The following is a 22,936-nucleotide window of genomic DNA, read 5'->3' on the forward strand; positions in this document are numbered from 1 at the left end:
AATGTCTGACCCCCCCCCTAGGTGCGTGGCGTCATTTATGGACGGCCCCTTTGGCGTATTCTTCCATGCGGGTTAGGCACGCGCGGCCTGCCGATGCGCTAATTGGTTGTACCCATTATCCATACAGCTGGGTGGACAGGCGGGGTGTTTAATCAACGTGGTCCCCATTCAATGCTGGGAGATGGAACCGTAGACCTCTGGAGTGCAAATCCAGTGTGCTCCAACATTAACAACACGGCTGCATTCCACGCAGCTGCAGAAGACTTCACGTAAAATGTCAAGGCACGGAGGCGTCGCGGTGGCTAGGAGATGTTAATTGTCTCGCCTGGTATGCAGGAGGTCGTGGGTTCGATCCAGATTTTAACTGTGCGTTGAACTTCTTTCGCACCGTACGTAGCCAACTGTGTACAGTATTCGGAGTTCGCATATTCTCCCCGTAGTCGCGTGGATTTTTCTCCGGGTCCTCCGGTATTTCCTTCCACATTTTAGAATGAATGTGCGTTTTAGAGTATTTGGCTTCTATAAATGTTCACGTGATAAGCCACTTCGTTGAGCTATCATTTGTGCCAAGGTCACCTTCTGAAAAATAACGATATAGCTGAGTGGACTTTACCTGGTCAAATACAAAGTTTAGTTTAGTTCAGTCCAGCACTATATTCCGAGCTCCTCATATACTCAGGCTTGCCTGCAGGAAGTCTCATTACGCAACTGCGGTTGTTGCCAACTCATTAAAGCGGAACGTTCAAACTCTTAGGTGTTTTCGGTAAAGTGACGCAAGTAAAAATAAATAATAAAAATAAATAATAGAAATAAAATAATAAATCACGACGTTTCGGAGGCAACACAAGTCTCCGTCATCAGGTGGGACGGTCACAGCTGAATTTACTGTTATTTCTATTAATTTTATTATTTATTTGTACCTACGTGACTTTACCGAAAAGACCTAAGAGTATGAATCCTTGCAGTCACGAAAGCTTCAAATCTAGAACGGAACGTTCAACCCCAAAGCCACTAGATGTCGCTACATCTTTGCGAGTCGAACAATTTCACTGCGCCACTTTACCAAATGACAGCACAGTACCGTATCGTCAACTGGTGGAGGATTTTTAAAATACAACAGCTGGGAATCGCTCCTAAAATCTGCGTTAATAGTAGTGGCCTCGGTCTAGAACGTCGCCAGATTTATAACCCGTCGCTTTGACAACATTTTTGTTGTTGGGGAAACCGCCCAAAAAAGATGTTGCCGAAAGTTAGCGATCAAAAAAAATCACACATTTTTGGAAACGCTGCACAACAAACTTCGTTCACATCGCAGCCTCCGTTAAGACTCGTCGAGCACTGCAGTACACTTGGTCGCTTTCTTTTTGCAAAGTAACTCATCGGCTTCATGCGAGCAAATTCCAGATATTTTATTTATTTCGTTGATAGCTCATTTAGATTCGTACCGGTTGGGTTTAAAACAAAAGCGTGGTCGGCCCCACATTTCGACGGCCAACTCTCAAAGAACGCCACCAAATGGTCTCGTCCACGCACTGCGAGGCCTTCGCTCTTCCCCACTCTTTGTTACAGTCGGAGGCACTGGCCGAGCCAGTGGGGGGTGGGGTGGCACGTGCCCCCCCCCCTCCCCAATGATCCGATCGAAATCCCTAAATCCCTCATTTCGATTGGATCTTTGGGGTTTATAAGTAAGAAATCGGCATTTTGCGACGCCCACTGCCACTGTGTAGCATATTATTACGTGCCAGGAACTCTATGAGATGATAGGACAATAGTCTGAGTCCATAATTGCCAATAAGTAACGGCAAAGCGGTTATAAGTGACTCACAGAATTGTGCGCAGTTGCGTATACGGCACACGACTTCCCTGAAGGCGTTCACTTTCAGCGAGCGCGTTGCCGATCACACAACGCGGTTCGAATTCGACCCTCGATCGATGGCTGCGTCATCGCCGCACACGCGTCGAATAAAATGCAAGGGACAAGGCCTTACTTACTAACAACTCCTCTATCACTTTTCATTGCTGGAGGGGTTGCCCCCCCCCCCTAACTGAAAATACTGGCTCCGACATTGGTTGGAGGAGACAATCTTTCACCAAACACCGTCTTGTCAACTGCAGAGACGTCATTTCCAAACTAACTGCATCGTCCAGCGGGCGTCCTCAACGAAAATCGTAACGCTCGATAGTGGACGCACCAGTGGACGCGTATGTCCGCCGTCGTTTCCCGACGGATATCTTACTTACAATTGATCGGCGATCCTGTTACAGTACGTGGGGTCGTGTTTTCCAGTTCGTGGGGTCGTGTTTCCCAGTACGTGGGATATTGTTTTCCAGTACGTGGGATATTGAGTCCAACTTTGCAGCCTTCTTTATTCGTTTGATGTTTTCTGTAAACGGGTAAAAATCGATGCTTTTCTCAATCAGCGTCTCTCATCGCTGAAGCTAATAAGCACCGACAGAGAAAAAATCATGCATAGGCGTGGGTTCTACGCCGCTTTCCAACACGCGGTTGTCAACGCAAAGCGTTGGACTTCCTCGTGTCTAGTTTATCGCCCCCACCGCACCTCCGATTAGCACGGTTGGCTACGTACGGTGCGAAAGAAGTCCAGCGTGCACACGACACACTGAGCTCACACATGGACGATTTGAAGCTTCATTGGAAAGCGTTAAAGATCGAAATGGCAAACTCGACTTGGTCGGCATGTTCATTGAAGCGTTGGTGTTAATCTCGGCAGGGGCAGTAGCGTACCTTACCTACCTTACTACAGACCAATTCAGACCTTATTGATCACCCCGTGACCCTTATAAATCTCAACGTTCATCCTGCAAAGTTACATCACAAGGGGAGAAACACAAATAAGCTAAACAAATGTTTGCCCGTATTCAAACGGATGTATGCCGCATGGACCTGAAAACTCAATTTCTCTGTACAAGAACACGGATAAACCGTACGAGTTGACACGGTAGGCAGTAGGCAATTGTTATTTATACATTTAAACAGCACGTGGCGATCGTGGATTGATTGCTCAGCTAATTTTTAAAAAAATATAATTCACAACAAGGTCTCCATGGACAAGCCCCCACAAACACATACTCTTAGTTTTTTCGGTAAAGTCACGTAGGTAAAAAATGAAATTAAAATTAATGAAAATAAAATAATAAAAAATCACGACGTTTCGGAGGCAACGCAAGTCTCCGTCATCAGGTGGGACCGTCACAGCCAGATTTGCTGTATCAAGTGAGGCAGGGATTCCAAGATGCAAGTTCTTAAATACAAGTTAAGGGGGAGGAGAGGGGGGGGGGAGCTTATCAGAATGTGGTAGCCAATGAATTTTTATTTCATTTTTTACCTACGTGACTTTACCGAAAAAACTAAGAGTATGAATCCTTGCAGTCACAAAAGCTTCAAACCCCAGAAACACGTTTCATCGTTAAACCAGCAGTGAATCGACCATGGCTAACGATCCCGCATTCCTGTTACGTTGTAATCTATCTCCATCGTATGGGATTATTTCATTGCTCCATCTCCCCGGCATACGCGCTCGTGGGTGCGTGCCATTCCTTGGCTGCCACTGCTGTGGCTATTCTTGACCACCGGCCGTCACTCCTTTGGGCAATGTGTCCAGCCGAAGCCACCGCTATTCTTAACAGTAGAAATTGCCGCGTGTAATTAACTTGCGCGTGGTTCTAAACCGTATCGTGACACAGGGATGAGGAGCAGTGGGCGATGGAGGAGGCCGTGTGCTCGGTGGCAGATGACGGGGAGCTCTGCATGCTGATATGAGCTACCCCCCGTCGGAGGCCGTCGGACTGCGAGAAGGGCTGCGTGCAGAACGAGAGAGCGAGAGAGAGAGCGAGCGAGTGAGTGAGCGAGAGGTGGGGGTTTACATAAAGCAAAGTTTAAAATTTAAATAAAAAAAAAACTACGAAATGATGAACGAAGCAAAGTGCCGAATACACCGAGCATCTTCTTGTTTCCATTTATCGTAAAAAAAGTTAAAAAGAGAGAGAGAAATAGAAAAAAAAACCACGCACATTCGCTCTCGCGGGTTCAGCCATCGCGGCATTTTGCGGTTTCGTGCCTGAGTTGACTGACGAACAGAGTTCGTCGATCGCTCGCCCTGTGCCCGACTGTGCTGCTCGCGATGATGATGTTTATGTTTCGATTTAAAGCTTTCGTGACTGCAGAGATTCATCTTCTTGGTTCTTTCGGTAAAGTCACGTAGAATGGAAATAATGAAATAATAAAAATAAAACATAACAAAATAATTCTCACGACGTTTCGGCCACAACGCAAGCAGCCATTCTACGTGACTTTACCGAAAGAACCAAGAAGATGATGTTGATGTTGCTGCTGCCGCAGAAAAATACGCGCGGCGTCGTCTCGTTTACCAGAGCGGCCCACCGCGTCTGCCGGGCCACGCGGTGTCCCCAGCCTACAGGGAGTAGGAGGAGGCGGGGTTCAGCCGCACGCGATTTTTGATTGATTCCCGTAGAGTTGCAGGGCGGTCCAGTTGTCTTGTGACCCCCCCCCCCCCCCATTTTATTCTTTAAAAAATGAGTAGATGTTTTTTCAAAAATTAAATATATAAAATAAGGGTTATTTAACACGTAAGTGAATTAGCAAAGAAAAACATGTGAGGGGTCGGGGAGGGGGGGTTACAAGACATCTGGACCACCCTGCAACTCTACGGGAATCAATCAAAATCGCGTGCTGCTGAACCTCGCCGCTACGTTAATGTTTTATTAATTCTATGCATTTACCGTCCAAGTTATTTTTAACACTATAAAATATAAATCATATTTTACATTCAAAATACTCCCTGTTGAAAACACAAGAAGGCTGCGGTTGTCATTGGGGCCGTCCATAAATGACGTCACGCGATTTTGGACGATTTTTAACCCCCCCTCCCTTCGTCACACGGCATCACAAAGTCAGACCCCCTCTGAAATATGACGTCACAAAGCTCTGCCCCCCCCCCAAATATAAAACATGCTTCAAATCGCTCTAAACTATAGTCATTGTAGTGCGTATTTAATTTGGCGCTGCACTCTGATGTTGTAGGAGAAAACATTTATTAAAAAGTCTATTTAATTAAGTAGAACGTGTTGTCTATATTTATTTAAAGTTGCGCATTTTGATGTGACGTCACGTTTCTCAAACCTCCCCCCCCCCCTCGTCACACATCGTCACAAATGTCTGACCCCCCTCCCCCCCCCCAGGTGCGTGACGTCATTTATGGACGGCCCCATATTACGAACCGCGAACCCAACCCAAGTTTTCTCAATTAAATTTTTGGGGTCAGGTCACGTGCATGAGTGACCTCACGTGACCTGGCCCCCAAAAAACCAGCGGTGCATCTTCCTCTCCGTGTCGATATATCCGCACCTCCGATGAGCACGGTTGGCTACGCACAGGTGCGAAAGAAGTTCAACATTGATGCACGCAAAAAAAATTACTCCTGAATTTCCGTGGTTGCTCACGATACTTGCCGGTAGAGAGATAACTCTACAGGGAGTCTCGAGCGAATGTTTGGACCACGATGCCACGCCACAAGATATGATAAACCCATATATGTTGGATTTACTGGTAGGAACCTCCTGGTTTCACCAGCCCACAGGGGATTATTGTGTCCGTCCGTCCGTCGTGCATCCAAAAATGGGAGGGGTGGGCTGGTTGGAGAGGGGAGGGTGGGGAGGGACTGGGTGGGGAGGGTGGGGCTGGATGGGGAGGGGAGGGTGGGGAGGGTGGGGCTGGGTGGGGAGGGTGGGGAGGGGCTGGGTGGGGAGGGTGGGGCTGGGTGGGGGGTGGGAGTGGTGGGGCTGGGTGGGGAGGGGCTTATAAAACTCAACGTTTAACCTACTCACGCCGGCTTGTGCCCGCCCTCACAGTCGGGCATATTTGCGGAATACACCACGCCGCCGTTGACCCTGGCCATTGACCGAGCAACCCAACGTTCCTACCAGCTCCCTCCGCAGGAATGTGTTAAGACAGGCTCACATAGTTAAACTCTGAATGTATCATAGCCAGGCACAATGCATCTACACAAATTGCACATCATGCTGGCTCTTTGAGCCTCTACCACCACCATTGCCTCTTGAATTAACGAATGCTGCAGTGGCTGGGTGCGTGTGCACTTTTACGTTGGCGAATTGAGTTTGTAAATGGTGAGAAACTCCACTATAACAGAAATAAGAAAAAAACCATCAGCTGCAGGCCAGAAAAGCATACATTTTAAACGAGAAGCGTGCATGGAACCGGCCCATAGTTGCCTCACTGCCGCCTGTAAGTCAGTCACATTTGCTCAATCCCTGTGATGGTGACTTCAGCCAAGAAGGCCCACAGTGCAGCAGTTCTTCAATAATTACCTGTGTTTTTTTTGTTGTTGCACACAATACACACATTGCTGAGTCAATTTTGCCACACGTGTGCGCGCACGTGTTGTGTGAAATTCATGTCAGTCCCCCCCCCCACCAACACCCAACTCCATCGTTTGCCACCACCGCCGTGCATGAATGGTGTAGGGCTGTAGGCAGTGTCTGGCTGGGGTGGCTTAGGCGTGCGGGTCGTGTGCGCACACAGGGCAATCCGGTTTTGCCAGCAGCTGCACCGCTGCACCTGCTCGGTCCGTCTCAGCTTCTCGCACTGACACGCTCCTCTAGAGACGTCAGTCCCGGGTCCAACCACCACCACCACCACCGCCGCCACCACCACCTACATCAGCAGCAGCAGCATTATGAGTCTCTAGTGTAGTTATTTGAAAAGACCCGGACGACACCAAGCAGCAGGAGCAGCAGCGACAGCGGAGGAGCCGGCGAGAAGGGGGGGACCTGGGTTGGATTCCTAGCCACAGGAAGCCCAGATCGAGCCATGGGTGACGGCGGAGAGGGAGAGGATGAGATTCAATTCTTGAGAACCGTGAGTAGCTTCAGTGCTGTTGCTTGTTGTGTGCTCCTGAGAGCAATGTAAGGAACACAAATGCTTGAATAGCGATAGGTGCTTTGAAGTACGTGCTACAAATTGCACCGCACGCGGTTATATCCCTTCATACGAGGCTGGTCATCTGAAAATGAGGATATTTCTGTTCGCAGTTGCTATGAAATGGAGCGTCCAAGCGTATACACACACACAAGTATTATATTGCCATACAGTGTTGTTCAAGTGAAATGCAGAAAAGCAGATGACGAATTTTAATGGCCATTGTTAACGTGTGATTATCTAAACAAAGCTAATATTCTTTTGAACACAAGACCTGTGCCCTGATGTTTGTTGATATACATTTGAGCAGTGTATAGTTTTAATTTTAACGAAATAAATTAAAAATGTGTATATATATGTGTGTTTTACATCTGCAAATGTGCCAAAAGTATTTGCATATGAGATGTGGTATTTCATACAGATGTACATTACATAATGAAACTTTGCATTATATTAATGTCAAGATACAAGTACACACAATTGCTTTGAGGTGTACACAGGCTGGTCCATATGTCTCGTGACGCCCCATTTCATTCTCTAAAACTTAATGTGTGTGTGTGTGTTTAAGTAAGGGGTTATTTGAAACAGAAATTAATGTGCAAAGGAAAACAAATGTTAGGGGTTAATTAATTGGGGGGGGGGGGTCTTAAGACATCTGCACTGTGCTCATACGACTTATAATACACGTGTAGATACAAATAATATGCATGTACATCACCATCAACCCACAGGTTCTCCCTTGTGATGGGGCTTTGTAGGATGGACGTTGAGATTTATAGGGGCACGGGGTGACCAATAAGGTCTGCATTGAGTCTGTAATAAGGTAGGGCTCTGATAAGGGATTGACAGGTACGCATGTAATACTACATAATTCATATGTATATAAATGACATGCAACACCATCTACTTGTTCACGCGTACACAGATAATATGTATATAAATGTCATGCAAAACCCTCTACTTTATCACGCGTACATAGATATACGCATGGCGACAATTGCACACAGATGAATACACGGACCCGTGTCCAATTAATTGTTCGGGTGCCAAGCTTCGTTCACATTATACAGATTGTCAGAACGGTGTGTAGTTTCACGTACATAAATACCAGAGGTGGGACAAAGTCATTGTTATGCAAGTCCAAGTCGAGTCGCAAGTCATCAAATTCATGACTCGAGTCTGACTCGAGTCCAAGTCACATGACTCGAGTCCACATCTCATAGGTGGGACAAAGTCATTGTTATGCAAGTCCAAGTCGAGTCGCAAGTCATCAAATTCATGACTCGAGTCTGACTCGAGTCCAAGTCACATGACTCGAGTCCACATCTCATAGGTGGGACAAAGTCATTGTTATGCAAGTCCAAGTCGAGTCGCAAGTCATCAAATTCATGACTCGAGTCTGACTCGAGTCCAAGTCACATGACTCGAGTCCACATCTCATAGGTGGGACAAAGTCATTGTTATGCAAGTCCAAGTCGAGTCGCAAGTCATCAAATTCATGACTCGAGTCTGACTCGAGTCCAAGTCACATGACTCGAGTCCACATCTCATAGGTGGGACAAAGTCATTGTTATGCAAGTCCAAGTCGAGTCGCAAGTCATCAAATTCATGACTCGAGTCTGACTCGAGTCCAAGTCACATGACTCGAGTCCACATCTCATAGGTGGGACAAAGTCATTGTTATGCAAGTCCAAGTCGAGTCGCAAGTCATCAAATTCATGACTCGAGTCTGACTCGAGTCCAAGTCACATGACTCGAGTCCACATCTCATAGGTGGGACAAAGTCATTGTTATGCAAGTCCAAGTCGAGTCGCAAGTCATCAAATTCATGACTCGAGTCTGACTCGAGTCCAAGTCACATGACTCGAGTCCACATCTCATAGGTGGGACAAAGTCATTGTTATGCAAGTCCAAGTCGAGTCGCAAGTCATCAAATTCATGACTCGAGTCTGACTCGAGTCCAAGTCACATGACTCGAGTCCACACCTCTGATAAATACAGACACGATTGTGTTGTACGCCTCGCTGTGAATACAGACGCAGCACTTATAAACATCAGCAATCTATATGTTAAACAACGTAGAGCGCGCAGTAATGATACACAGACTCGATAGATAAGCAATGGCTGTATCATATATCTGTCTCCGTATACTGTGTGTGTATATATATACACAATGTTTCAACTGTTGACACAATCCACCGATCCCCACACTCCCATTCACGGGAGTCATTCCATTTATTCGGCAGCATCGGTTCGATACGAGCGAAACTCCGCATCGGGTTTGAACGTTCTAGTGTTGAGTCAGGAGCGTTGTCGTTGTTGTTGTCGCTTCGAGTCAAGTTGCAGCGAACCGACGAAGACGTTTAGAAAGGCAATGACTGTTCTCCCTGTCAAAATGCGAGTCTCAACCATAATAATAGGGTTTTTCCCCTTTTTTCTGGCAACAAAACTGAAACCTTTTTTACAAGGATTCATGTCTGCATTAACCACAATACTTGCAGTCGAATGCAAAAAAAAAACACACTTTGATAATATATGCATTGTCCTTGAAACTGATTGGTCCACACCAGGGGACGGCTTTCTTTTGAGCCTCGACCCGATTGGTGCTCGACCAGAGGACGCCAAAAAAAAGGGGAAAAACCCTATTATTATATTTTGATACCGGCAAAGGAGGTCCAATGATGTAGAGTCCCAACCAGTTCGACAGACGCAGCGCGCACTGAACGATGTGGGATCTCGCGTATCCGCGCGTTACATTTTTTTAAACAAGCCCGTCACCAAAATTGATCTTGCGAAGCTGAGCAGGAATTTTTTTTTGGGAGCCTCCATGTCAGTGAATTCATGGGCGACCAACCACAGGCAAAAAACAGGTGCTATAGGCTGCTCCAGGCCAACACCGCGGGCAGGGCTAGCAACATCCACTCTTGTTTCAGTACAGCACTTTTTGCACCGCCCGATATGTTTCACGCCTTTACACTGGCCAGCGTGGTGAAGTATGGTCGAATAAAAGGCCCTCACTCGGTCAAACCGTCTGGCGTGTGGGAAGGGGTAAAGGTGCGGCCCTGCAATGGCTGACTTGGCGCTACTGCTGGCGGAAAGGGGAAGCTCTGGTGAGCCTCCTCTGGTGGATATATTGTGTGTACGTATATCAGAATAATTCAAATGTATAATGCGCATTCCATCCTAGGATCTTAATGCGTAATGCATGAAAGCAGGAAAACAAAAATCACAACCCAGGGGGGCCAACCGACCAATCTAACGAGGGATGGCCACTTTATAAAGAGATGGGGGTTTTCAAAACAGGCTTGAATCTATCTACCGACTCCGATTGCCTCATTCCAAGTGGCGAGGCGTTCCATAGCTTGGGTGCCACGCTGACTAAAAGCACCGATCACCATCAAAGAGCGCAGACCTTGACCTGGGAGCGCGCCCTTTGTTTCGCGCCGTACGCAGCCAACCGTGTGCGTGCATTGGCCTACTCTTCCGCGATAGCAAAGTCTACCCACGCATTGCCCCGCCCCGACCACCACCACCACGCGCGATCTGCCGATTGACCAGATTGTGGCGAAGCCAGTTACACTGCTTGGATGGATCGAAGCAGTGGGGGAGGTTGGGTGCGGGGTGCGGGATGATTTTAAGAAACTCGTCCCATTGCAAGTCAAGAAAAGCGAGCTAACCATCGCGACGACGGCCGAAATCCGACACGTGCCTACTGTGGACCCGTATACTGCACATATATATAAAATCTATATTCGTAAGGCAATTAATGAAAAGTATAAACTTCATCATGCCAACAAGTTTGGTTAAATGCAGCATTTTGATCCTTATGGCGGTACCCCAGGGTAACCAAATAATACGAAATGGGCGGAGGCAATTACATATTTTATTTCTGGGGCACTATTTGTTGCCCAGGGGTGTTACTTAACTCCGTGATTGGGGTACCAATCAATCCGACATCGGTGCCATACTCCGCGATGTCGAAACGCAGCGAGGACGATTGCGCCGAAACCCTGAACGCTCGCGGTACGCACCGTAGTGGTGCATCGTGAGTACAGCTCGTCGAGATGAGTCGATTGCCGCATCGCCGACCATCAACAGAGACTAAAAACGACTGCATCACGGACATGATGCGAGAGCTGGAGTACCATTGCATCCATAAGGTTCATGATGCGAGAGCTGGAGTACCATTGCATCCATAAGGTTCAATTACGTACACAGGCGGTGTATACGAATTCTAGATTTGAAGTTTTCGTGACTGCAAGGGTCCATACTCTTTGGTTTTTTCGGTAAAGTCACGAAGGTGAAAAAATAAAAATTTAATCACGACGTTTCGGAGGCAACACAAGCTTCCGTCTTCTGAAGACTTTACCGAAAAAACCAAAGAGTATGGTGTATACGAAGTCGGGTTTACGCAGCACGACGATCTAGCGGCTCCTAGTGGCGAAGGGGGCACAACCACGAACCCGTTCCGTGCGACGTGAAACACCGAGCCACGTGATCGATTCCACTGCGGGATGAGGACCCTGGCCCCGAGACGTCGCCAACCTCTGACGATCCCGCAAATGTTCACGATCCCAAATGGAGCTCCGTCTCCAACGTTGGACGAGTTTTTTTTTTTCTATGGCGAATCCTAAGATGGGGAAAACCCCCAATGTTCTAAAGTGAAACACGAAAATTTATTTGAAGAATCCGCTTTTGTGTTTTTTTTTTGGGCGTTATTTTTGTTGGCCTTTTCGATTAGTGCCGGTTTGGCTGCGTACGGTGCGAAAGAAGTTCAACGTGCGCGCATAACGAGGCACACTCGCATGTACACTTGAATAGAGGAATCATAACTACCTCCAATCAGTTGGCATTGTTTCGAACACACCAAATATGGTAACGGTCGCGTAGCTTACTCCGAAAGCGTTGGGCAATCAGTAATCATCCCATCGACTCGTTTCTTAAGTCATCGTAACCTTGATCGGTTCAACAAACGTCTTTAATTTGTTATCAATAGAACTTGAATAGTGATGTTTGTTGCTATCCGCTCAGCATTTTTTTTGCGCAGTTCGGGTTTTTTACGCAGCGACCACGATAATATTTTTTAAAAATCAAATCGGACAACTGTCATTCTTTAGTGACTCGAAGCTCATATCCTAGTTTACGATTGGAATTGTCAAATCCCCGGTGATGAAAATTGCCATCAAATGTGCCTGCGTTTAACAATTCGAGAGATAGCGAGAGAGAGAGAGAGATTGGTGGTGGAGCGACAGCTTTTTGAGCAGAGTCATGAGATTTGGAGAGGAAAGTATGGCGAGATTATCCGGCTCACTCTGCCCCCCACCACCACCCCCCCCCCCCCAGGTCTCCCTGTCTCTCCTTTCACCGCTTAAATTTAACCCAGGGAGCCGGTGATTGACTTGCGCGAGTGGCGCCCCACTCGCTGCGTTTCCCCGCTGTGCGTTGCTCGCGAAGAAGTGCCAAAATGATTTTTTTATTTTCTCTCTCTCTCGAAATATCTCTGCTGCACCCGCCGCTGCAAACGGGGCACTAAAACAAAACGAACAAAAATATACAAACGGTACAGATTCCGTCCTGCGCCCCGCTGCTGCTTCTGCACGTCGCGAGGAATTATTTCGCTTTTTTGAGTGGTGGTGGAGGTTTCGTTTCCCTCCTCCCTCCCGCCAGTAGAATTGAATCCCACCGACGGCACTTTTGTGCAGTTTCCATCTCGGTTAAAGAGCACTCAGTACAATGTCTTAACCGTTCCAATTACCCTCACCCCTGGAGATACCAGAATCACATCTCGCATTGTCGGGGCGGGCGGGGGATAGACATTTGTTTGATATCCTTCAAGGGGGCCGATCTTACATAACCACGGGACTTCTGCTGTCTTCAGCTGTTTCACGCGCGGCCTAATTGCTCCCCACCCTGGCGAATAAGCCCCCGAGTGTCTGAATTTTGAACAAAATGCAACATGAAACCAACCTCATACGATGGGATCCTTGTGTGTGCGTGCGTGTGTAGCAGTTAGCGCTGCGCTGCGCTACGAACCCGAGTTCGATTCCCGTTCATGGCCAACACCGGTGACGATTATCTGAACCGGTCCTGGGCCTCCCCGAGGTCGACTCAGCCTCAAATGAGTACCTGGTGCGGTGTATAAACATCGCCACTGGGGAGACAAAGGCGGCCGGGCGTGGTGTTGGCCACTCACCCGCTCGTGTGCCGTGCCGGCCTTTATAGGTGCTCGCTAACAGCACTTGCCCCAACAGTCTGTTACAGTCTATACGGGGGATCTTTATCTTTGTGCAGTCATTTACGTCGGTGGCTGGTGGAGTCCGATGCCTTGACACATTTGTAGCCAACGTAGTAATCGGAGGTGCGGGCACAGGACACCAAACTAAACACGATGAAGCGGTTTTAAAGAAACTCGTTTTCCACCCAGATTTAAAAGTGCTCGCAGCACCAGAGTTGGCTTCCCAATATCGGAAGGAAGAGAGGGGCTCCAGTCAGGAAGAGAGGGGCTCCAGTCTGAAAGCGCCGCGCCGATGCCCTGGCCGTATTTGTTGGATGTCAGCAGCCCAACATCCGGCGCCTGTGGGAGAATGAGGATCGGAGTTGGCGTGGTGGTCCGTGTTCCCCGACGAGATCGTCGAGGTGTTTGTGGCTCGTTTGTGGCGAGCCCTCTTGCGCGCGCGCGCGCGCTCGCTTCACCACGCACCTTGTAAACGTGTTCTTCCTCGTCCGGCAACGTTTAGCTGACAAGGGTTGGGGGAACCCCGTTTTCTGCCAAGAGCCATTTGGATATTAATTCTAGATTTGAAGCTTTCGTGACTGCAAGGATTCATATTCTTAGGTTTTTTTTCGGTAAAGTCACGTAGGTAATTTTTTTGTAATTAATAAAAGTAAAATAAAACAAAATAAAAATAAACGAAACGTCGTGATTATTTATTTTTTATTTTTATTTTGTTTTATTTTACTTTTATTAATTTAAATTTTTTACCTACGTGACTTTACCGAAAAAACCTAAGAATAAATTTGGATATTTATAACATTATTCGCGGGCCGTAAAAAATTATCAACTTAAAAATTTAGCTCGTTATATTTGGCCAAACATTTTATATACTCACCCCTAATGCGAGGGCTGGAACTGCTTCTCTTTGGCGAGGCGTGTGATGTTAGCTGGTATTGATGATGTTGCTACTCGCAACTGCTTTTCCAGGTTTGCTCCTAGATTTATTGAATTTCGAGTCCCGCCTGCGGTTGCCTTGGCAGGGCCACACCAAATGATTTCGCGGGCCTTGTTCGGCCCGCGGGCCGGACGTTCCCCACCGCTGGTTTAGCTTGCAATCTGGAGGTCGCGAGGCTTGATTCACGATATCCCGGCGCGGCAGTTGAAACAATGGGACAAGTTTCTTAACTCCCACACCGCACTCCCGCTACTTGTGTCCATCCAGCCTACTGCAAGACGCCCGACCGCCTCTGATTAGCGCTTGTGGCTATGTACGGCGCGAAAGAAGTCCAACATAAAGACACACAAGGAGGCAAAATACCCGCGATAAATGGGATTTCTCTCTAGCTCCCTGGAGTGGAGGCCATTCCGCCAGCAGTGACGTGAGCAAGCAGTTGCAGGGGCTGCGCCTTCGCCGAATTATCTTTGGTGGCTGCGCGGACGCAAACCATAGGACCTTGGCAGTACTGGAACTGTAAAGAATAAATTAGTTTATTGTTTATTGAGGTAGCACAGGGAAGATTGTGGGGCCACTGAGTCAGCATTGCCCAATGTCCTGGATTTATATCTCTGTACAACAACAAACATAGCCTGAGGTGCAACTGTGGGCAGCAAAGGTTTAATGCACCACGCTGACGATTAGTAATAATGATGAAACTCCCGTACAGTGGTACGAATCATACCTGCCCTCTGTTATCTAGACACTGGAATTGACCCGTGGAAAACGCAATCCTCTGAGCATTGATTCTTCCGATTATCCCAACTTAATCTGTCGACGAGTGCTTCACACATCCGATTATTTGCATTCATCCGAGGGGCAGCCAACGCGGATACCAGGATGCCATGCCTAGGGAATGATTGCAGACCACAGGAATCTGACAACGGCAATTCAAAAATAAGCGGTCCACTTGTCGAGCGACGAACCATTACTCCCCGTAGCAGGGTGGGTGGGTGGGAGTGTGGTACAGTGAGGGAAAAAAGTATTTGATCCCCTGCTGATTTTGTACGTTTGCCCACTGACAAAGAAATGATCAGTCTATAATTTTAATGGTAGGTTTATTCTAACAGTGAAAGACAGAATAACAACAACAAAATCCAGAAAAACGCATGTCAAAAATGTTATAAATTGATTTGCATTTTAATGAGGGAAATAAGTATTTGACCCCTCTGCAAAACATGACTTAGTACTTGGTGGCAAAACCCTTGTTGGCAATCACAGAAGTCAGACGTTTCTTGTAGTTGGCCACCAGGTTTGCACACATCTCAGGAGGGATTTTGTCCCACTCCTCTTTGCAGATCTTCTCCAAGTCATTAAGGTTTCGAGGCTGACGTTTGGCAACTCGAACCTTCAGCTCCCTCCACAGATTTTCTATGGGATTGGGTGTGGGGTGGGTGGGTGTGGGTGTGAGTATGGTGGGTGTGGGGTGGGTAGGTGTGAGTGTGGTGGGTGGGTGTAGGGTGGGTGGGTGTGGTGGGGGGGTGGATGGGGTGGGTGTGAGTGTTGTGGGTGGGTGTGAGTGTGGTGGGTGGGTGTGGGGTGGGTGGGTGTGGTGGGATTGTGTGGCTGTGGTGGGGTGTGGTGGGTGTGGGTGGGTGGATGTTAGTGTGTTGGGTGGGTGGGGTGGGTGGGGAGTAAAAAAAACGCTTCCTCCAACTTTTTTTTTGGTGGTACGGAACGCCGCCACATTCGAGAGGAGGACGTCGCAGAACGCGGCTCTGCCATGTGCGCTCCCTTCTTTGCCCAGCACGCAAAAAGGATTTGCCGCCTTGCTCCCTGAGACTTCACAATGTGGGGGGGGGGGGGGGTTCTCCTGCTTCGTTGACGTGACGCCGATATCGCAAACGGGATGTGATTGGAGTGGGGGGGGGAATGCGACGCAATAGGAACGTTGCCCCTTGTATCAACTACGGCACACAGGAGGAGGAGTGTAATAAAGGACTCTGTCAGGCGATGTTGGTCTCCGTTCGTCCTTTATTTGGGTTCTTCTCCGCACCCCACCGGTCTCCTCCACGGACCAGCGTCATCTCCTCTTGCGTGCAACGCACGCTCTGCTAGCCACCCCGCTAGCCCCGTGTGACCCGCACACTCTGCTAGCCACCCCGCTAGCCCCGTGTGCCCCGCAGACTCTGCAAGTCACTCACGAGCTACGTGTGCCCCGCACACTCTGCAAGTCACTCACGAGCTACGTGTGCCCCGCACACTCTGCTCTCGCTCCGCACACCGCTGGCCGACGGTGTGCCAAGCCCCATCAGCCACGTGGCTGATGGCGCGGCGGCCACCCAACGTGGTCCCGCTTCTTCACGCCATCAACTGGCCTCGATCTCTTCCGGGCTCCCCTCTATAACCTCTCTCCCACGTGACCCTGACTCCTCCCTTCCGGATCGTCACATCCGGCCTTCCCATTTACGCTCGCATTACAGGAGGATGAGGAGTGTGTTTGTGCTCTGCTGCCCAGTTGCTGAGTCACTTTACGGTGGCATTACTCACTCATCCGCAATAGTTTGCGGATGATGGGGGGTTAGATCGCGTAAATATAAATGTGTCGTTAAACCCGCCACCACCTGACACACGACCCAATGAGTAAGGTTTGTCACGTAAAACAAAAGGGGTGTGCCAATTTGTGACGAGTTCAGCACAGAGAGAGAGAGACAGAGGGCAAACCCAGAACATTACTCAATTGGGATGACACGAGGCGTTTGTGGACCAGGTGTTGACGTCACCCTGCATCGACAGGGACAGCTGCCACTAAAGGAGCTCCCTTTTCAAACGCGGTGGCTAAGAGATGTTAACTACCTCGCCTGGTACGCAGGAGGTTCGTGGGTTCGAACCCGACCCTGTCGCCCGCTGTATATTTGCAGTCTGCGGTGTCTCTTTCTCTCACTCCGTGGTCGCGTGGATTTTTTCTTCGGCTCTTCCGTTTTCGTTTTTTTTGTTCACCTCCGCGATTAGAATCTACGCGCGTTCAGAGTTTGTGGCCGCGATAAATACCCACGTGACAATAAGGCACTCCGACGAGCTATCATTTGTAAAAGCCGGGTCGCTTCTGAAAAAAATAGCTTTACAACAGTTCAGTGGGGCATTGCCTGGTAAAATAAAAATAAAAGTTTCGTTCTAGTTGAAACGCGTCGAGATTGAGACGTGACGAAAAGTTATCTGATGTGCTCCGGTAGTACAGGAGGGTGACTCTAAAAAAACAACACCAAGTCGTTATTCATACAGTGCTGCAACGTTTTAAAATAGCTGACCTTCACGCTGACGTGACGGTAATTTGTTTTGCTGTGATGCAGTGACGCCTAAATATCGTCACGTGTGTGCAGCATTGACCGACAACTGTGGACCGATCGTGCCCCACATTCGGTCATCATTCTGAATGTGTCGGTACTGTAACCACTACAGTTAGAATGGTTCATTGGCATCGACCAATTGCACTGTGGTCGTGTCGAGGAGATGGTGCGATGGTCAGCACACGGGTGCATGCATTGCAAGCGTCGTCAAATCTATCTGCGGTCGGTGGGGGCAGTTTAAACAACATCATCCTCCTACCTCCGCCTCTGCCCAAGCAGCATAATCAATTAATCGTCTACAGTCAATCGGCCGTTTGTGTGCGGTGAAGTAAATTGTCTCGTCTACAGTCAATCTGGATGGTGTGGAAGAAGTGTTCGTGAAATAGAGATGGGCGCCACGGTGGCTAGGAGATGTTAACTGCTTTGCCTGGTATGCAGGAGGTCGTGGGTTCGATCGCGACCCTGACCCCTGCTGTATATTTGGAGTTTGCGTGTCTCTCACTCTTGTCATCATCACGGTGGCTAGGAGATGTTAACTACCTCGCCTGGTCTACAGGAGGTCGTGGGTTCGATCGCGACCCTGACCCCTGCTGTATATTTGGAGTTTGCGTGTCTCTCACTCTTGTCATCATCACGGTGGCTAGGAGATGTTAACTACCTCGCTTGGTTTACAGGAGGTCGTGGGTTTGATCGCGACCCTGACCCCTGCTGTATATTTGGAGTTTGCGTGTCTCTCACTCTTGTCATCATCACGGTGGCTAGGAGATGTTAACTACCTCGCCTGGTCTACAGGAGGTCGTGGGTTCGATCGCGACCCTGACCCCTGCTGTATATTTGGAGTTTCCGTGTCTCTCTCTCTCTCACTGTGGTGGTGTGGATTTTTCTCCCGGTCCCTCCGGTTTTCCCCTCCACATTTAGAATCAACATCACGCGTTTAGAATATTTACCTGCTATACATGTCCACGTGGCGATAAGCCACGTTGTTGAGCTATCATTTGTGGCCAGGTCGCTTCTGAAAAAAAGAGTAATATGGCTCAGTGGGTCTTACCTGGTAGAATAAAAAGTTTAGTTTCAATACACTCCAGTCGATTACTTTCCACCAGCAATGGCACGATCAAGCAATGGCTGGTCAACAATGTTTACCTTTTATCTTTTGAGAAAGAACATATCAACATAATAAGTCAGGGGCATCACACGTAAGTCAACATTCATCGGTCCATAAGATGGATTTGGCAAAGAGTTGAACTCTTGGAAATACATTTTTTTTTATTGAAATGTATCATGACTTAAAGCTTTCGTGACCGCAGGAATTCATATTATTGGGTCTTTCGGTAAAGTCACGTAGATAGGTTCAAAGAAAATTACAAAAACATTACTTTCTTTGAACTTATATACGTGACTTTACCGAAGACCTAAGAATATGAAATTTATCAATCGTATTTAAAGCATCGTAACTGGAAATGTTTAGCTGAACAGACTCATGCGTTATTGCAGGGCATTATGGGTACAAAGTGTCTACAGTTCAATTAGAACCCTACATTGTTTCTTCTCTACATAAACAAACGATGTTGCTCATGTCATCTGCCTGTTTGGCTTTCCAGACAAACATTATCCAGAAGCACTTTTTTTTTGCAAGCGAAGCCTGGGGTGGTTTCGACCTTCCTGTTCTCATCAGCCGAGTCAGCCTTGTAAGACAGAGAATAAAATAAAAAATAATATTTTGTTTATTGAGTGATAGAAAAAAAGGCTTTACAATTTTCGGCATGAAGATAGAAAGTGGTAAGATAATCAAACACCAAATAGACACACACCTATTACAAGGCAACGCACCTGCATTAACCACAAACACGTGCTGTAAAACATGCAAACAGAGACGCTTAGATACTGTACGCAACAGTCTGCCCTTGAAACTGATTTGGCCTGCACGAAAGACGGCCAGCCAGCCCTCTGTGATGGCTTTCGTCACCGTGGCGTGCGCGATGACACCACAACCACGTGACTTTTTTCTTTTGTGTTGTGTGCGGTGCTTTCAGCACTACAGCACGTGGATTTGTAACGATATGTAACGTTTGTTTTCTTTCGTTTGCTGGTGACTGTATTTCATATTGAAATCGCCTCCGGTGTTTTTGCTGCTGGCGGCAATAAAAGTTGTTTAAAAGTAAAAAAAAAAGTATGTGATGGCTTTCTCTTACCGGTGCTGTAGACCAAATAGGCAACGCGAACACCAGAGCCATTGATATCTCTGGGCGAAAGAGTCCCCCATAAAACAGGTTACTTGGGTTAGATCTAACCCAAAACACCGGTGTTATGGATGATATTGGTAGCGATAGCCTACGTGTTAAACTGAAGCGGTCCTATCTACGTGGTGAGATGAGATGGTGCCCATTTGATGTTTGAACAAACTCGAACGCCTCTGTTTATGTTAGAAAGCGTAAACGGCCTTGTTTTTATTTATCATTCAATACCCGGGTACATTGGCAAGGAGGGGTCCCGTAGATGTAATCGTGTGTGTGTGTGTGTGCTCTGTGTGTGTGTGTACTCTGTGTGTGTGTGCTCTGTGTGTGTGTACTCTGTGTGTGTGTACTTTGTCGCATTGTGTGCTGTTTTCTCGTGAAGACAATCGCATCATTCAGAGGTTCGGTTTGGCACAGACCCTCAGGGCGCGGTCAGAAGGAGCCCGTGTGAGACCCCCGTCTGCTGGAAAACCAATTCGTGTGTGTGCTGGCCCACAATTGCTCTCTGTTAGTATACACGCGTGCACGCCTGTGCTGCCTTCGTGCCAATCCACCGGCAGATGTGTGTATGTAGGTCGAGGGGTTGTCGCACCGCACGTAGCCGACAGTGCTAATCATGGAGGTGCTGTGGCAGGAGACCGGGAGAAGACGGAGGAAACCCACTGAGAATGGGGGGCGAGAGACGACACAAAACTCCATTCACTCACACACCCTCGCACTAACTCACAAAGACAAAGATCCCCCGTGTAGCCTTAACAGGCTGTAGGGGCAAGTGCTGTTAGCGAGCACATATGAAGGCCGGCACCGCACACCAGGGGGTGGGTGGCCAGCACAACGCCCGACCGCATTTATCTCCACAGTGGCGATGTTTACACACCGCACCGGGTACTGATTTGAGGCTGAGTAGACGTAGGAGAGGCCCAGGACCGGTTCAGATAATCGTCACTGGTGTTGGCCGTGAGCGGGAATCGAACCCGGGTCGCCGGGTTCATAGCCCAGCGTAGCGCTAACCGCTACACCACCGCTCCCCACTAACTCACGCACCCACACACGCGCGCGCTTCAGAACAGGAGGGAGGATACTACAATCTTAACACAGAAAGGCACCCGAGTCGGTACTCGAACTGAGGTTTGGTCTCGCTGCGAGGCGCACGTGGTTACCGCTGCGCCAGCCCGTTGCGTAAACAAAAAGTATTAATCCCGTGTCAAGCTGTGGGTTGACTTTGAGGGAAGTCGTGGGGGGGGGGGTGGTGGGGCCACGGACAAACAAAAATAAAAGTGAAAATTTCCACCGTGGACAATTTACGACTCAGGACTGCGCCGGAGATGACCGAATGCCGAGCCGCTCGATTGGACGCGCGGGACGACGCGCCGAGTGACCTTCGCGTGGCGGACACATGGGCACACTCAGCCGCTGGATTCCGATTGTAACAAAAGAGCAGCCGACGGTCGCGCCGGGGAATGTGGATGCCCTCCTGCGCGCGCTCTCGGAAGGGCTTAGAAGGGGCGAGAAACTGGGGATCAGAGAGGCGCTTCGTGTCGTTAAACACGGAACGAATGTACTTGGACGTGATGTGCCACTTGGAAGGATTGCGAGTTGATGAACAAGACCGGCGGCCGAGAGACGCGTTGAAAGAGAGAAGGGGTTGGGGGGGTGGGGGGTGCTTGTGAAGGATGACCACAGAGGGCGAAATATCGAAATGATGCGCACCACAAAAGCACACCGGGTGGTGGTGGTGGTGCGGCGGTGGTGGTGGTGGCGGCGGTGGTGGTGGTGGTGGTGGATGGTGGCGGTAGTGGCAGTGGTGGTGGCGGTGGTGGTGGCGGTGGTGGTGGCGGTGGTGGTGGTAGCGGTGGTGGCGGTGATGGTGGCGGCGGTGGCGGTGGTGGTGGCGGTGGTGGTGGCGGTGGTGCTGGCGGTGGCGATGGTGGTGGTGGTGGAGGTAGCGGTGGTGGAGGTGGCGGTGGTAGTGGTGGACGTAGCGGTGGTGGAGGTGGTCTGTAATCCAGCACTGTAGAGGCAGCAGCAAGGATTGGTGGATCGGCACAGCCGTTGTGAAATCCCCTTCCTCTGCGCATCGAGGTTCCATACATCACCAAGTTACAAACATCACGAAGTTAAAAAAAAGTTCAACGTAACGAATAGTGACTCCGAGCACCGATAGGCCAATAAACTGTCAGTGGATTGGTGATTGTGACAGTTCTGTGAGGGGGAAATAAAAACCGCTCCGGCCACGTGAAGTGTCGAACGCTCGGGAGGGACAGACCCAGGCGTCACGAGGGCCAGAGCGTCATTGATGAGCCATCGACTCGAGGCCTCGGAGGCGAGGGCAGTTAGCAAAGCGCCTCCTGGAGGGGGGGGTGGGGTGCAAACGTCGGGTGGAGGTCGATTGAGTAAGCGGCGTGGGCCAAAATCAACATCTGGTCCGCATTCACCCTTCTGTCCCCAGTTGACACACACACATACCAACACACACAACAACACACACACACAACAACACACACACAACAACACACACACACACAACAACACACACACACAACGCCACACACAACAACAACACACACACACACAACAACACACACACACACAACACACACACAACGCCACACAACACACACAACAACACACACAACAACACACACACAACACACACACACACAACACACACAACAACACACACACACAACACACACACAACAACACACACACACAACAACACACACACACACACAACGCCACACACAACAACAACACACACACACACAACACACACACACAACAACAACACACACATACACAACACACACACAACAAACCACAACAACACACACAACAAGACACACACACAACAACACACACACACAACACACACAACGCCACACACACACAACAACACACACACACACACAACGCCACACACAACAACACACACACACACAACACACACACACAACAACAACACACACATACACAACACACACACAACAAACCACAACAACACACACAACAAGACACACACACAACAACACACACACACAACACACACAACGCCACACACAACAACGACACACACACAACAACACACACAACAAGACACACACACACACACAACACACACACAACAACACACACACAACAACGCCACACACAACAACGCCACACACAACAACGACACACACACAACAACACACACAACAAGACACACACACAACAACACACACACACAAC

Source organism: Lampetra fluviatilis, chromosome 52 (assembly GCF_964198595.1).
Source record: "Lampetra fluviatilis chromosome 52, kcLamFluv1.1, whole genome shotgun sequence".
In the NCBI taxonomy this organism is placed as follows: Eukaryota; Metazoa; Chordata; class Hyperoartia; order Petromyzontiformes; family Petromyzontidae; genus Lampetra; species Lampetra fluviatilis.